Raw genomic sequence first — 17,430 nt, forward strand, 5'->3', positions numbered from 1 at the left:
TAGAAAAGATAGTCATGGGTCACTGATGCTACCCCTCCATCATACGCTGCTAGCAGCTTTGTGGTGCAGACAATCTGTGCCTTTGGGGGAGGGAGAGTGCAGTGATAGTGGGACTTTGAAGTGAACTCAGTGCTGCCCTGTCACAGCAGAAAGCAAAATTGGGCTGAACTCAGCTAATCCCACCTCCTGAGGGAGCATTTAGATCAGCCGTAGCCAGAGAGGAATTGTCCATCCCAGTGACTAAACTGAAGTTTCAGCAAGCCTTGATGTCACAGGCTAAAGTATTCTTGCTGACTTAGAGCTTTACGGCCTTGAATGAACATAGTTAGTAGCTAGGTAGTGGTTACAGTGGTTGTGGCCACAGGGGTGCTTCTGTCACCCTATCCTCAGATTCAGATGACACAGCACAAAGAAAAAAATTCCACTTGTTTGGAAAAAAATAAGGGAAGAGAACAAGAGTCTCTGCCTGGTAATCCAGAGAATTATTCTCGATTTTATCCAAGACCACCAAGGTGAGTCTGCAAAAACAAAGACCACCTCTGTGAGTCTGCAAGAACCACAGCATTAGTGAATTTGGAGATCCCTAAAGCAGATATGGCTTAGATCACAACACTCAAGTCCCTTTCATATCTGGAAAGCCTTCTCAAGAAGGACAGTGCAAACAAGCTCACACTCAAGACTACAATAAATAGCTAACTCTTTAATGCACAGACACTGATGAACATTCACAAGCATGAAGGCCATCTGGGAAAACGTGATGTCACCAAATGAACTACTTAAGACACTAGAAACCAATCCTGGAGAAATAGAGTTATGTGACTTTTCAGGAAGAGAATTCAAAATAGCTGTTTTGAGGAAATTCAAAGAAATTCAAGGTAACACAGTGAAGGAATTCAGAATTTTCATGGATAAATTTAACAAAGATTGAAATAATTAGAATCAAGCAGAAATTCTTGATTTGAAAAATGTAATTGACATGCTGAAGAATGCATCTTAGTCTCTTAATAGCAGAATTGATCAAGCAGAAGAAAGAATTAGTGAGACTGAAGACAGGCTATTTGAAAATACACAGGGGAGACAAAAAGAAAAAAGAAAAAAACTGAAAAAGCATGCTTGCAAGATCTAGAAAAAAGCCTCAGAGGAACAAACCTTAGAGTTAGTGACCTTAAAGAGGAGGTAGAGAAAGTGATAGGAGTAGAAAATTTATTGAAAAGGATAATATAAGAGAACTTAAAGTTGGTCTTTTGAAAAGATAAACAAATTTGACAAATGTTTATCCAAGTCACTAAGAATAAAAGAGAAGATCCAGATAAATAAAATCAGAAATGAAAAAGGAGACATTACAACTGACACTTCAGAAATTCAAAGGATCATTAGTGGCTACTATGAGTAGCTGTATGCCAAAAACTGGAAAATCTAGAAGAAATGAATAAATTCCTAGACACGTACAACCTACCAAGATTGAACCATGAAAAAATATAAAACCTGAACAAACCAATGAGAAGTAATGAGATCAAAGCCATAATAAAAGATTTCCTAGCAAAGAAAAGCCCAGGATCTTATGGTTTCACTGGTGAATTCCATCAAACTTTTGAAGAAGAACTAATACCCATCCTACTCAAACTGTTTTAAAGATAGAGGAGGAATATTTCCAAACTCATTCTACAAGGCCAGTAATACTTTATACCGAAAACAGACAAAGACACATTGAAAAAAGAAAACTACAGGCTAATATCTCTGATGAATACTGATGCAAAAATTACCACCAAAATACTAGCAAACAGAATTCAGAAACACATTAACAAGGTCATTCATCATGATCAAGTGAGATTTGTCCCATGGCTTCAAGGATGGTTCAACATATGCAAATCAATCAATGTGATACATCCTATCAACAGAATGAAGGACAAAAATCATATGATCATTTCCATGGAGGCTGAAAAAGCATTGATAAAATTCAATATTGCATCATGAGATGGTGAAAATTCTGAAAAAACTGTGCATAGCAGGAATGTACCTCAACATAATAAAAGCTATATATGACAGACCCATAGCTAGTATCCTACTGAATGGGCAAAAGCTGAAAGCCTTTCCTCTAAGGTCAGGAACATGATAAAGATGCCCATTTTTACCACCATTATTCAACATAGTACTGAAATCCTAGCTAGAGTAATCAGACAAAAGAAAGAAAGAAAGGGCATCCAAATTGAAAGGAAGAATTCAAATTTATCCTTGTTTGCCCATAATACAATCTTATATTTGGAAAAGCCTAAAGGCTCCAACAAAGAAGCTATTAGAACTGATAAACAAATTCAGTAAAGTTTCAGAATACAAAATAAACACAAAATCAGTAGCATTTCTATATGCCAACAGCAAACAATCTGAAACAGAAATCAAGAAGTAATCTTATTTACAAAAGCAACAAACAAAATAAAATAAAATAAAATACCTAGGAATTAACCAAAGAAGTGAAAGATCTCTATAATGAAAAGTATAAAACACTGATGCAAGAAATTGAAGATGCTACAAAAAAATGAAAAGACATTTCATGTTCATGGATTGGAGGAATCAACATGTTAAAATGTTCATACTACCCAAAGCAATCTACAGATTCAGTGCAATCCCTATCAAAATACCAGACATTCTTCACAGAAATGGAAAAAACAATCCTGAAATTTATATGGAACCACAGAAGTCCCAGAATAGCCAAAGCTATCCTAAGCTAAAGAAGTGAAGGAATCACATTACCTAACTTTAAATTATAGCACAGAGCTATAATAAGCAAAACAGCATGGTACTGCCATAAAAACAAACATAAAGACCAAGGGAACAGCATAGATAACCCAGAAACAAATTCATACATCTAGAGTGAACTAATTTTTGACAAAGCCACCAATATCATACATTGGGGAAAGGACAGTTTCTTCAATAAATGGTTCTGGGAAAAATGGATATCCATATGCAGAAGAATAAAGCTTGACCCCTATCTCTGACTATATACAAAAATAAAATCAAAATGTATTAAATACTTAAATCTAAGACCTCAAATTATGAAATTAGTAAATGAAAACTTTCAGGGAAGTCTCCAAGACATTGGAGTGGGCAAAGATTTCTTGAGTAATACCCCAGAAGCACAGGCAACCAAAGCAAAAACGGACAAATGAGAAAACAAGAGATAAAAAGCTTCTGCACAGCAAAAGAAACAATCAACAAAGTGAAGAGTCAATCCATAGAATGAGAGAAAATATTTGCAATCTACCCATCTGACACAAGATTACTAGCCAGAATAAACGAGGAGCTCAAACAATTCTATAAGAAAAAATTTAATAATCCAATTAAAACATAGGCAAAAGGTCTGAGTAGACATCTCTCAAAAGAAGACATACAGATGGCAATCAGCTATATGAAAAGGTGCTTAACATCATTCATCATGAGATAAATGCAAATCAAAACCTCAAGGAGATGTCCTCTCACTCCAGTTAAAATGGCTTTATTCAAAGGCAGGAAATAAATTCTGGCAAGGATGTGGAGAAAAGGGAACCCTTGTAAACTGTTAATGGGGATGTAAATTAGTACAACTCCTAAGCAGAACAGTTTGTCGGTTCCTCAACAAACTAAAAATAGAATTGCCATAAGATCCAGCAGTCTCACTGCTGGGTATATACCCAAAATAAAAGAAATCAGGATATCAAAGAGATATGTGCATTCCTATGTTTGTTGTGGTACTCTTCACAATGGACAAGATTTGGAAGCAACCCAAGTGTCCATCAACAAATGAATGGATAAAGAAAATGTGAGGCTGGGTGTGGTGGCTCATGCCTTTTATCTTAGCACTTTGGGAGGCAAAGGCAGGAGGACTGTTTGAGTCCAGGAGTTTGAGACCAATGTGGGCAAGATGGCAAGGCCCCATCTCTACATTTTGGTTTTTGTTTTTGTTGTTTAATTAGCCAGGCATGGTAGCTCACATCTGAAGACCCAGCTACTCAGGATGCCAAGGCAGTAGGATCCCTTGAGCCTGGGAGTTCAAGGTGGCAGTGAGCCATGATCACACCACTGTACTCCAGCCTGGGTGACAACGCAAGACCGCATCTTTTAAGAAAAAAAAAAAGAAAAGAAAGAAACTGTGGTACATACGCACAACGGAGTACTGTTCAGCCATAAAAAATGAGATTCTGTCATTTGCAACAACACTAATGGAACTGGACATCATTATGTAAAGTGAAATAAGCCAGTCACAGAAAGGCCCGAACTTCACACGTTTTCACTTATTTGTGGGAGCTAAAAATTAAAACAATTGAATTCATGGAGATAGAGAGTAGAAGATGGCTACCAGATGCTGAGAAGGGTAATGGGTGGATCGGGGGAAGTGGGGATGGTAAGTACCAAAATATTGTTGGAATGAATAACAAATTGACAGCACAACAGGGTGACTATAGTCAATAACAATTTAATTGCTCATTTAAAAATAACTGAAAGGGTATAATTAGATTATTTATAACATAAAGGATAAATGGTTGAGATGATGGATACTCTATTTATCCTGATGAGATTATTACACATTGCATGCCTATATCAAAAATTTTAACATACCCCATAAATATATATACCTACTATATACCCCCAAAAAATAAAAATTTAAAAAATTGTATTGGTCAGATAATGAGCTATATAGCCATCTACCAATGTTGGCTAATACACAGGAGATGGATGACTCCAGAGATGAAGAAAAGGGGCAGAAGATGAACATGGGAGATCACAAAGTGAAGGCTTTCTGTGTCTCAGAGATGCCTAAACACCCTGCTTCCATATCAACTCTTCTATGAAAAGAACATGAGTCATTGGTGGGAATGGAGGACATGAATCGTTGGTGGGAGTGGTACTAATACCCACTATGTTTCATGACATGTGGAGAAAGCCAGTGCATAGTGAAGTAAAAAGAAGCAAACTTACACAAAGAAGTAGATATAACAGTAAAGAGGAACTCTGTGCTGAAGCCGAGTTCTGTTCTGGCATTGCCGAGGCCCAAGTGCCTTCCTATGCTGTTCTTGGTTTGGTTGTTCACACTTCCTTGTATTCCATGACTTAACACATTCTCAATTCGTCATGAATGTCTGTTGTTACTGAATCCAGAGCATTCGATTCTTCCTTCTTTTTATAATAAATCCTCTTCATTTGGGAATTACCCTTCCCTTACTCCATGTTTTTCCAATGAACCTGCCACTGCAAAAACCCAGCTATGGAGATAAGCACAAGACCCAACTCCGTTCAATCACAGCATCACATTGTTCCATTCGAAGATATTGGCTCTGGGATGAACACATGGCCCCAGCCGTGCTTGTTTGAGCTCTTCTTTGGGATTTTTAAGAAAAGATTCTAGGAGAGGGAAGTTTTCTTTCTTCTGGACCTGCTTTGCTGGGATGACCTGAGTCTTGAGCCATCTGTATTCTATTTGTCCACTGCACAAGGAAAGCAGATTGCAGTAGGAGGGGATGGCAACCACACAGGGAGAGCTGCTCAACAAACCTTGAGGGTCAATTTCTCTCATGTGCAATTGGACAGACCTCACCATCTCCATAGTTTATCATAGAAATGCTACCAGATATTTATTATTATATTTTATACAGGCAAAAACTGAAGCTGAGTGATTTGAAGTAACTCTTCCAAAGGTTAAACAGTTAGTAGAATAACAGAAACTTAAACTCCTCATGACTTCTCTGCAGACTCTTAGGAAAAATATTGCTTGCCTCTAACCTTAAGGGTTCAGAGAGTGTAAGCATCCACTGATGCCACTGAGGACCTGATTATCCTTCCTGATTCACCTGCTTTGCACTATTACTCCAGCAAGGAGATGGGGCAGGGGATTTTGCCCATTTTATAGACAGGAAACTGAGCATTGCCCATAAGGAAGAAGATGACTCTGACCTTTCCTCTTTCCTTCTTGGTACATCCAAACATGTCCATTGCCCTGCCCTATCCATCAACCCACTCCATGTGCACGGAAGCATCAGAGTTTCTCATAATGGAAGTTCTACTCTGAGCTGGTGACACTTCAGGCAGAGACTACACTATGGGCCACCACCGATGAAAGGGTTTTAGGAGGATCAGAGAGGTGTTGAAAGCTCTTATTGGAAGGTGAAATGGGAATTGCGTTGAGCTGCAGTGGCAGCCTTCAACTCTAGTTTTTCTAGGCCTTTGACAGGGAAGCTCCAAGATCTCAAGTGAGGGGGCTCTGGGCACTAGGTTACCTCATGGGCCTGACAGCCAACGAAAGGGTGTTATGTGGTCTCCTAGTATAAATTTCTGTGCTTCAGGTAATTCTGAACACCCTCACTCCATGACTGCAGGGAGAAGAGGGTAATGGGGGTAATAGGAGATGCCCTGAAACACCTAATAGCTTTTTCCTCTCAGCATGTATTCTCTAGGACTTGTAGTCTAAGATGTGAGATGGGACTAGGAATACTACCTCAGTCCATTTGGGCTGCTGTAACAAAATATCATAGACTGGGTGGCTTATAAATCACAGAAATTTATTTCTAACAGCCCTGGAGGCTGGGAAGTCCAAGATCAAGGTGCTGGCAGTTTGGGTGTCTAGTGAGGGCCCTCTTCCTGGTTTGAAGGCAGGTACCTCCCTGCTCACTGGAGCCTTGACTTCTTGGGCTTATGTGATCCTCCCACTTCAGCCTCCTGAGTAGCTAGGATTACAGGCACACACCACTATGTTGGGCTAATTTTAAAATTATTTGTAGAGACAGGGTCTCACTATGTTGCCCAGGCTGGTCTTGAACTCCTGGGCTCAAGCGATCCTACCTTTCAGCCTGTGAAAGTGCTGGGATTACAGGCATGAGCCTTCATACCTGGCCTTCGGCCTCTTTTATAAGAGCACTAATCTCATTCATAAGGCCTTTTCCCCCATGACCTAATTACCTTCCAAAGGCTCTGCCTCCAAATACTATCACAGGGATTGGGGGTTTTAGAATTTTAACATATGAGTGCTGGGGTTACATAAACTTTCAGACTGTAGCAAACACCTCACAGGTAGAACTAGCATAAGGACTCTGGGATGTTTATTCATCCAAAAGGGTTTCTTTAGGGCCTGAGTACTCCACGGGCTACACCCAACATATAAATAAACAAGACAGTCATGTGACATTTAGAACTTGACCCACCATTCCACCTGTGCAGCATCTGAAAATCTGGTGAGTGAAGGTTTAAGGAAATAAGTTGGTGCAGCCCATGTATTGCAGCAGTTCCCAAGCACTGAAAGTAGTAAGACTCTTACTTTAGTTCACTGGAGACTGAGGGCATCAGATTCTCCCACCTTCAGCATCAGCTCCCAAGGCTGTTCTCACTTTCATTCATGGGATGCAGAAAATACTGACCCCAGCAGGAGGCAGTCTCCTTCTATGTCTCCAATGCTACAGAGAAGCACCAAAATCATAAGGATCCAAATGCTGAAAGGCTAATAGAAAGAATCCTTCATCCTGATGGAGAGTTGCAGGCATATCTCCTTTATGTCCCTATTTTTTCAGAAGAGCATTGCATGCCCTGCTTCCAACCTCCCCAACCCCATTTCTCCTTCCTTAGCCAAACCCATGTCTGAGCTAGGAGAAGAAGGTGAGCTCTTTTGACTATATATAAAGCCATAATAATAATATAAAAAGGTCCACTTTGGATTTCTATCACCATTCCTTTTCACCATGTGGTAAGCAGCTGAAGCCCAAAAGGACCTGAGGCACTCATAACTACATGCTTCGCATGCATCACTCTTCTGCTGGAACCAAGGCAAAGGGGCTCAACTGGCACCCCAAAACCTCAGTTGAGACCACTGTAACCTCAGTTGAGACCACTTCTTAAACACTCCTTTCACTACTCCGTGCTTTAACATGACTTCTTTTCTATAAAGTTGTAAGAAAGTGGTAAGATTTTCTTAAACAGTTCCGCCTGTTGGGGGGACCCAGCCCATAAGGAAGCCCCTTCTTTTAAAAGATCTGTTACTGTAGGCTTTGATCATCACTTTGGGAATACTTGTGAAAACTGTTAAAAGTTTGTCCTGGTGATTTTTACCATATTTCTGAATTCTGAAAGCTGAGCTAACCATACACAGGACTAATGATGCTTTAAAAGTTAATGGTTAATGATGAAACCACTTATGTTCTTGACTCTCCCTAAACTGAATTGTGGATGCAAAGTTCAAGAGAGAGAAACCAGTCAATACTGGAGCTGAAACAGACTGAAAACAAAATATGTTACCTAATGTTGAGCCTGTAACGGCAATGCAACTCTGAAACTAGATATGGCCTCACAGCTTCCTGGAATCTGAAAATAGTTATCTCAAAACTGATACTCAAAATAACGCCATAAAAAATACACAAAGTTCCAACTTTGTTTCTCAAACAAAAAGATTTTTCATTCTCATTTTTAGGGAAAGAAACCGTATGTTAAATGAGAAAACGGAATCCAGCTACACAACAAAGAGTGGGTGTGATTAGAAGGTGTTGTGCCAAATATCCTGCTTAAAGTCCCCAGTGTGTTGCATAAATTAGTAGGTTACCTTGATAGAGAAAATAGATTCATTTTTCCCAGTAATTTGCCTTTTCAAGATGGAAATCTCCTTTTGAGCAGCACATTTTTCTATAGCCCTGAAAAAACAAATTTATATTTAAATGCATATTATTACACTCAGAATTTAAAAGGGGAAGGTAGTCATCACAAAAGTCAACTGCAAATTTCACATTGGCTTTAATTTCCCTATAGAACACCAGTTTATCAAATCTGAAGACTTACTTCATCGGTTCTTGATCTTAGAGGATCTTTCAGCTTTGAGAAGTATTGAGAGGTGACAGCATGCTGGCAGTCCTCACAGCCCTCGCTTGCTCTCGGGGCCTCCTCTGCCTTGGCTCCCACTTTGGCGGCACTTGAGGAGCCCTTCAGCCCACCACTGCACTATGGGAGACCCTTTCTGGGCTGGCCAAGGCGGGAGCCGGCTCCCTCAGCTTGCAGGGAGGTGTGGAGGGAGAGGTGCGAGCGGGAACCGGGGCTGCGCACGGCGCTTGGGGGGCTGGCTGGAGTTCCGGGTGGGCGTGGGCTTGGCGGGCCCCCCTACTTGGAGCAGCCTGCTGGCCCTGCCGACCCGGCCCTGGGCAATGAGGGGCTTAGCACCCAGGCCAGCGGCTGCGGAGAGTGTAATGGGTCCCCCAGCAGTGCCGACCTACCGGCACTGCGCTCGATTTCTCACCGGACCTCAGCTGCCTTCTGGCGGGGCAGAGCTCGGGACCTGCAGCCCGCCATGCCTGAGCCTCCCACCCCCTCCATGGGCTTCTGTGTGGCCCCAGCCTCCCCAACGAGTGCCACCCGCTGCTCCATAGCGCCCAGTCCCAAGGGCTGAGGAGTGCGAGCGCACGGTGCGGGACTGGCGGGCAGCTCCACTTGGAGCCTATGTGTGGGATGCACTGGGTGAAGCCAGCTGGGCTCCTGAGTCTGGTGGAGATGTGGAGAGCCTTTATATCTAGCTCAGGGATTGTGGACACACCAATCAGCACCCTGTCTAGCTCAAGGTTTGTGGATGCACCAATCGACACTCTGTGTCTGGCTGCTCTGGTGGGGCCTTGGAGAACCTTTGTGTCTATACTCTGTATCTAACTGATCTGATGGGGATGTGGAGAACTTTTATGTCTAGCTCAGGGATGGTAAACGCACCAATCAGCGCCCTGTCAAAACAGACCACTTGGCTCTACCAATCAGCAGGATGTGGGTGGGGCCAGATAAGAGAATAAAAGCAGGCTGCCCGAGCCAGCAGTGGCAACCCGTTCCGGCCTCCTTCCACACTGTGGAGGCTTTGTTCTTTCGCTCTTTGCAATAAATCTTGCTGCTGCTCACTCTGGGTCCACACTGCTTTTATGAGCTGTAACACTCACCGCAAAGGTCTGCAGCTTCACTCCTGAAGCCAGCGAGACCACGAGCCCACCAAGAGGAATGGACAACTCCAGACGCACCTCCTTAAGAGCTGTAACACTCACCGTGAAGGTCTGCAGCTTCACTCCTGAGCCAGCGAGACCATGAACCCACCAGTAGGAAGAAACTCCGAACACATCCGTACATCAGAAGGAACAAACTCCAGACGCGCCACCTTAAGAGCTGTAACACTCACCGCGAGGGTCCGCGGCTTCATTCTTGAAGTCAGTGAGACCAAGAACTCACGAATTCCGGACACAGTATCAGGGGCAAAGTGCTAGTTTAGACAATAAACAAGCGCATTGTCTTTTTCTTGTTAAGACTGCAAAGGGTAACAGTATGTCAAATTGCTTTTCTTTTGACTGGGCTGTAAAAACTGTCTGGTATCCCTAGTTATTTTTTACTTAACAGAAGCTCGGCATTAACGTGTGGCTTGGTTAATAGCAATGAGAAAAATAGTTACTATTTTAAAATGTTGTCTAGTAGAAGAGTTACCTCAAAACCTGCACCCTAAGAGGGGGCTATCAAAATGAAAGAGAAATTGATGATGACTCATTAATGAAACATAAGTCATTGAAAGGAGGCCTATGATGGTCAGCCTCTTCCTGTGGTTGGTGAATCATTTCACCAGCAATTCTCAATCACATTTGGCCACTGCTCCTCTCAGGCAGCCCCTTGGCTATAGCTCCATTCCATCACTTGCCAGATTCTAATAACTTCCTTGTCATCGACCTTCAGGCCTAGGGGCGATAATAGCTTCCCACTGTAGCGAAACGCTGGATGCTTCAACATCCCTTCTTAGAGTGATTAACCCTGCCTGTACCTCTGGAAAGAAAATTATTAAATTATCTCCCATTAAGCCCTAATTGATTAAACAGTGGTTCCCTGCTAAGACCCTGACTGATACAGGTCCTACCTTCAGGTTTTCTACCAGACAAATCAATAAGCAGTGACTACTCAGCATGAGTACTACTGTGATGGAAATTCTAATTCTCAGCCTAATCAGTTAGAAGTTAACCAACGTGAGGAACTGAGAAAATGTAACATGAAGAATGTAGCAACCACTGAATGCTTAGGGTTGAATTAACAAAACCATTCTTTCAACCTACAATTATAAATTTAGAACCTATAGGTAGAAGAATTGTGTGTGGGAATTAGAACACTTAAAACAGGAGAATGGGATCATTCTGTGGGATTAAACACTAATAAATGCAAATAAAGGATAAAAAGATAGACTTGAAGTCACATTGAAGATATAAGCAATCTCCCCCAGTAATTCCCTTATTCTATGAAACCGTAAGCAAGATAATAATTTACATACTGATTAGACCATTTTATGTCCATTTTTCTCATTCCTAAAGCAGTTCCCAGGGCCTGCATGACAAAAGTGGGAGGATGGGCTTTACTCAAGTTGCTCAGCCAGTCCGGCATTTCTGGGTTTGATGTCTCCATCAAACACAAAATTCTCAACTGTGGCTTTATTTTTCTCAGTTCTGCTGGAAAAGAGAAGCAAACAAGGCAGTTGGAAAAATGTCCCAAGATACACTCAAGAGGAGTGGTTATTTCTGTGTCTCTTCCTAGCATCTGCATGAACTCACTGATAGCTAAATGCTGCCACCTTGCTGCCCTCATAAGTACTGCAGAGGAAACCAATCCTGAAAGGGCCAATTATGGAATGGATGGAATTAGAGACCATGATTCTAAGTGAAGTAACTCAGGAATGGAAAACCAAACACTGTATGTTCTCATAAGTGGGAATGCAAATGAGGATGCAAAAGCATAAGAATGATACAATGAACTTTGGGGACTCAGGGGAAAGGGTGGGAGAAGGGTGGTACAGTGTACACTGTTCAGGTGATGGGTGCTCCAAAATCTCAGAACTCCCCGCTGAAGTACTTATTCATGTAACCAAACACCACCTGTTTCCCAAAAATCTATTGAAATTAAGAAAAGGAAAAAGAAAAATAAAGAGAAAAATTATTTTTTAAAAATCGAGTACTGAGAACCTCAAAAAAAAAAAAAGAAAAAGAAAGAAAAGAAAGAAACACTAATGGATCTCTATTCTTGTTAGCTTCTCTGCCAGCAGCTGGAGGTAGATGAATAGACTTGTGAAAGAACAAACGCATAAACAGAAAATTAAATGATAACATGGTACACGAAAAGACAGACTTATACCAGATTACTGAGAGACTACAGACACACTGAGATCAGAGGAGATGTTCTGGAGGAGTGAAAACAAAACTAAACCCTAAAAAATGAGCAGGAATTTGCCAAGACAAAGGAGAAGGATGAGAGAATATTCAAGGAGGAGGAGTAGCAAGAGAGAAAGCAAGAAAGAACATAAAACCCTGCATGGTGGGTGCAGCATTTTAATGTTGCCTGAGAATGTTGGGTAGCTCAGGGAGCAATGGGAACCCATCTCGAGGGGCCCTTGATGCCTATTAGTAATCTTGGAGGCAAAGTAAAGCCCCTGAATATTTATTAAGCAAGAGTGGCATGGTCAGATTTGCCTTTTGGATGTTACAGTCTGGGGACAGTGGGCAAGCTATATCCGAAGGGAATAAGACAAGAGGCAAGGTATGTGAAATTTCTTGAAGTTCTCTTTGTAATTATCTTGAAGAAAGACAAGACGATAGCAAAATTTCTTTTTAAGTCTTGGTGATTTTCTAAAGAAAAATGAAAAATTAAGTCACAAAGACCATGTTTTTGGTGAATACTGAGTAAACATTTCGAAACTCAGTAAGTCTCACCAGAATATCATAATTCCCGAAGTAGAACCAAGCTTAGAACCGAGCTTGTCTCCAATGAATGATAATGGAGGTAAATCCATGGTAATTAGACCCTGAATCCTCTGCCTTGATTTTAAGGGAGAAACAAGCCAATGAAAGATAAGTATCCTTCTTCTTAAAGGAAAGGGAGGAATAAGAAAGAGTTCCTGATCTCATGGAAAGAAGGAGGGCAGAGATAAGACCTATGCCTAAGCGTTTGGCATTACCTCCATCCTTTTCAGGTGGTGGTCTATTCCCCTCACTCCTACATGAACAAGAATCTGCTGGGGCTCAAGCAGAGCTGGTCACAATGAACAGAGCATCTCCTCTCCATTCTACACATCCTGTCCATGCTGGGACTGTGAGGTATCTTCCTCTAAGGCTTGAAGTGAGAGAATGTGGATGTATTAGTTCATTCTCACACTGCTATAAAGAACTACCCAAGGATGGGTAATTTATAAAGGAAAGAGATTCAACTGACTCACAGTTCAGCATGGCTTTGGAAACTTACAAATGATGGCAGAAGGCAAAGTGGAAACAAGGCACCTTCTTCACAAGGCAGCAGGAAGGAGAAGAGCAAAGAAGGAAGACCCTTTATAAAACCATCAGATCTCATGAGAACTCACTCACTGTCACGAGAACAGCATGGGGAAACTGTCCCCATGATTCAATTACCTCCACCTGGTCTGTCCCTTGACATACAGGGATTATGGGGATTATGGGAATTATAATTCAAGAAGAGATTTGGGTGGGGACACAAAGCCTAACCATATCAGTGGAGAATGAGTGTGATGCTGCTTTCTCCTTTGCTCTCAAAAAGCCTTTTTGTATTTAAAGCACAGAGGAAGAGAATGCTCAATTTAGCATTCCCATGGGTGGGATTGGGGGATTTGAATAAGCCATTCAAATTAATTCCAAGGCCATTCTACAGTAGGCAGGGACATGCATTCGGTGGTTATTGCAGGAATATGGGCAAGAGATAAAGGAATGAACTAGGGCAACAAGCTAGCAGGGAAAAGGAAGGGAGAATTGATTGTTTCAATACTTTTAAGTTTCAAAGGGACAACACCCCAAAGTAGGATTAGAATTCTGCCATACGAAGCATCCTCTAAGCAGATAGGGATAAAATAAGGCTTCCTGATGGTGCTGGGACTGAGGTCCTAGAACCGAGTCCTCTCTTGTTTCTTCTGAGGGATTTCATCTTTGATCAAGCTATCTCTTTTGAGTATTTCTTTCAAATGTAGCCAAGTGCTTCCTAGAACTTTTAGTGGCTTCCAGGACAGACTATGTCTATGACTCTAATTTTCTAGAACAAATGCACTAGATAAGTCCCCTAGTTTGAAGCAGCAAATTGCAAGTGCTTTAGCACCTTTTCTTCCTTAGGGAAACACTCCTCAGTCTTCTTTTGAAAGGTAAAGAAAAACCAATAACCAATTTTATGACAATTTCAGAAACCCTCTCAAAACCATGGTAGGTACAGAAAAGTTATTAATAATAAAAAGGAACCCTCATTCTAGTTAGAACCTTTGAGAATGCTATATCAGACTTCAGAAAATAGCTACTGTGAGTTTTAATTGGAGGTAGAGTTGTAATCAAACTCAGGCCTCCTGAATTAGGTCACCACATCACACTTTTAACAAGTTGTAATACACAATCAGAGTACAATATTTATACTTCCTTTTTTTGGCAGGAAAGTTTGTTTTAGAAAAGGCCTTTCTGAATAAATAGTACTAGAATGATGCATGCCAGGTAGTTATGTAACTATGTGGTTCTTTGCCAAAACTTGCATTGAAATTTATAAAATGCTAGCGAAATTAAAACAACATATCCATTTTTTTTCCAAATATACCATTGCAAATTCAGGTAAACATTATTATTTTTTAAAATTTTACTTTAAGTTCTGGGATACATGTGCAGTATGTACAGGTTTGTTACATAGGTATACACATGCCATGGTGGTTTGCTGCACCTATCAACCCATCATCTAGGTTTTAAGCCCCACATGCCTTAGGTATTTGTCCTAATGCTAGTAAACGTGATTTTTAATTAAAATGTTGACTTGAATCTGAAGTTTAAGTCTCATTCGTTTACCAAACAGAAAAATAAATCCAAATTTAAAATTAAAAATTTGACTACCTGAAAGAGCTGTTGCCAAAAACATGCTTTATTATTTCATTCAATTCTTTGGCTAACATGAAGATGCATTTAATGAGCTGGACAGGTGACACAGCCAGAAATACATAATCCTCTCAATTCAATTGTTGAATCAGCTAAGAATGTTTGCATAGTGTCCATCGGGCACAAAATGTTCTATTAATACTAGGTACTGTTTTGAGAAAGAACTTAGAACATAATTCTTATTTTCTGACACTTTACATGTGAAATGGAATGGACTTTCAATGAAGGCATCTGTCACTTTTCTGTACCCTATAGGGTAACAGACAAAGTCAGATACATGGTGGAAAGAACTGCTGGAACCTGAAGCTGGTGGCCTAGGTAATCCAGATTTTCCTTAATGAAGGGAATATAACTCTGTGAGGGAGTAAGGAATATATGCATGAAGAAGATGAATACCACAAACTAGTTTATGAGGCCTTGGTTGGTTATTTATTCCATAAAAATATAAATAATTTTAGATGTAAACAGAAATGAGAAACAAAAAAGAAATTGCCGGTGGGAAGAAATCTTTGCAGAGACTGGAGTTGAAATCGTGGGCAAGAGGGTACTCTTGGGAATGCTATTTCTATATAGTCCTTTTCTTCCTCTAAATTAAAATAATTTCATATCAATTTTGGCACTAATCAAATCACATTATCTTCTGGAAATATACATAAGGAAGCTGATTATTGAGATAAATGTATAAAAATGTCCACAAGGATTTAGCATTTTTTCAGCTAAACAATATCATTAACGTTTTGCAGCAAATACCAGCTACACTGGCCCTTTTATAGTTCCCGACAATAAATGGGTATGCTTTTCCCAAATTAATGGCCTTTGGCCATGTTATTCCTTCACCTGAGATAATTTTGCTCCTCTCTTCACAGAACTGGCTCTAACTTATCCTTCCAATTAAGCTTAAATTTACCTTCTCAGAGAGGCCTTCAAGTACCTTATAGAAAGCTGGAAATACCTTCCTGTTTCCCCTCTTTTTCCTCTCTAACACAGCACCTTGATCATTGTCTTATTTATCATTTATCAAAAATTGAAGTAATATACTTGTATGTTTATTTACTTATTAAATCTCCTACTGTTACAGGATCCTTGGCGTGTCGCTTTGCCAGCCAGAAACCTCTGTGGCCAGTGATGCCTTTGCTCGTGTTTTGCTCTGGCCTGCTGGGCTCATTCTGCCCACTCGGCCTGGCAGGCTATGCTCAGCTCATGCTACTTGTCTGGGTCCCACACCTGCCAAGGGTGAGCCAGTCATGGAGTGATGAGGGGTGTGTGAGGAAGTATGGGGTCTGGCCACTGCCCACAGCCAGGCATGCTGGCTGCAGCAGGGTGGGCAGCTCCAGGTGCTGGCATGAGCACCAGCTTCCTGCAAGTCTGCGGCTGGACCAGGCATACCATAAGCAGCTTCCACAGCTGACACCAAGAATGCAGTGGTGCCCGGAAGCTTGGAGACATCAGGAACCATAGAGTTCCAAAGAGGGTGTTACAGCCCTGGCTTAGGGAGCTCCTAGGTCTGGGCTCCCCAAAGGGTCACAGCTCTTCTCTCCATCTCTTTTCTCTCCTTGTCACCCACAACATGGTGAGCAAGGGGCGTGTTTCAGCCCTGTTGGTGCTACAGCTCTTTTAGCCTGGCTATTTGGTGGGCCCCAATTCTTGTCCTGCGAACTGGAAGAATGAGGTACGCAGACAACTGAAGAGTGAGCAAGGCGAAGAACAGCTTTATTGAGTGACAGAACAGCTCAGAGGAGACCTGCAGTGGGTCACTCCTTTCTGCAGCCAGGGTGTCCCAAAGAGTGTTCAGTTCCTAGCAGAGAGGAGCTGCCATCACTACTAGACCATATACTCCAAAGGGCATTCATTATTCTGTTTTATTCATTACTGTATACCAAACACCTAGCTCAGTGCTTAATACTGGTTGAAATTAAAAAAAAATTGCCCAGTGATTGAATATTCTCCACATATCAGTTAAATGGTTAAAAGTCTAGACTATTCTTTAAAGAAGAAGCTGGATATTTCTTTTAGCATTACTCTAGCTATTTATTGCTTACTTATATTTTGATTTCTATTCAAGAACTCAGTTTGACAGTGCTTTGTGGTTTCATTGACCAGAAATAAGAAATATGCACAAATAATCAGATTTCCTGATCTCTTCTCAGAACCAGTGTTTTCTGATGACTCAAAATGCTATTCATGTGCAGGTTACCCCGAGAAAGATAGTAGAAGGTCTTTCTGTTCATTATTTGGCCATGACAAGCTCAGACATGAGGAATGATTCCATAAAGTATCATAATAAATATTAAATAAATAAAATTGTCACATATGCAGCATATTTGTCAAAATATAATTTTATCTAAGCAGAAAGTGGATTTCATTTAAAAAGCTGTGATCTGAGAATGTAAATGTGTTTATTCCTTCTTGGATTTATTTCTTTTGTTGTACCTATATTTGCATATTACTTTCGGTATCCTTATTTACATGTTTTTCAAAATTTGAGGCAAGAGACATAAAGGAATTAATCCATTCTACATATTTTTCTTGTTAA

This window comes from Nomascus leucogenys, chromosome 9 (assembly GCF_006542625.1).
Source record: "Nomascus leucogenys isolate Asia chromosome 9, Asia_NLE_v1, whole genome shotgun sequence".
Lineage (NCBI taxonomy): Eukaryota > Metazoa > Chordata > Mammalia > Primates > Hylobatidae > Nomascus > Nomascus leucogenys.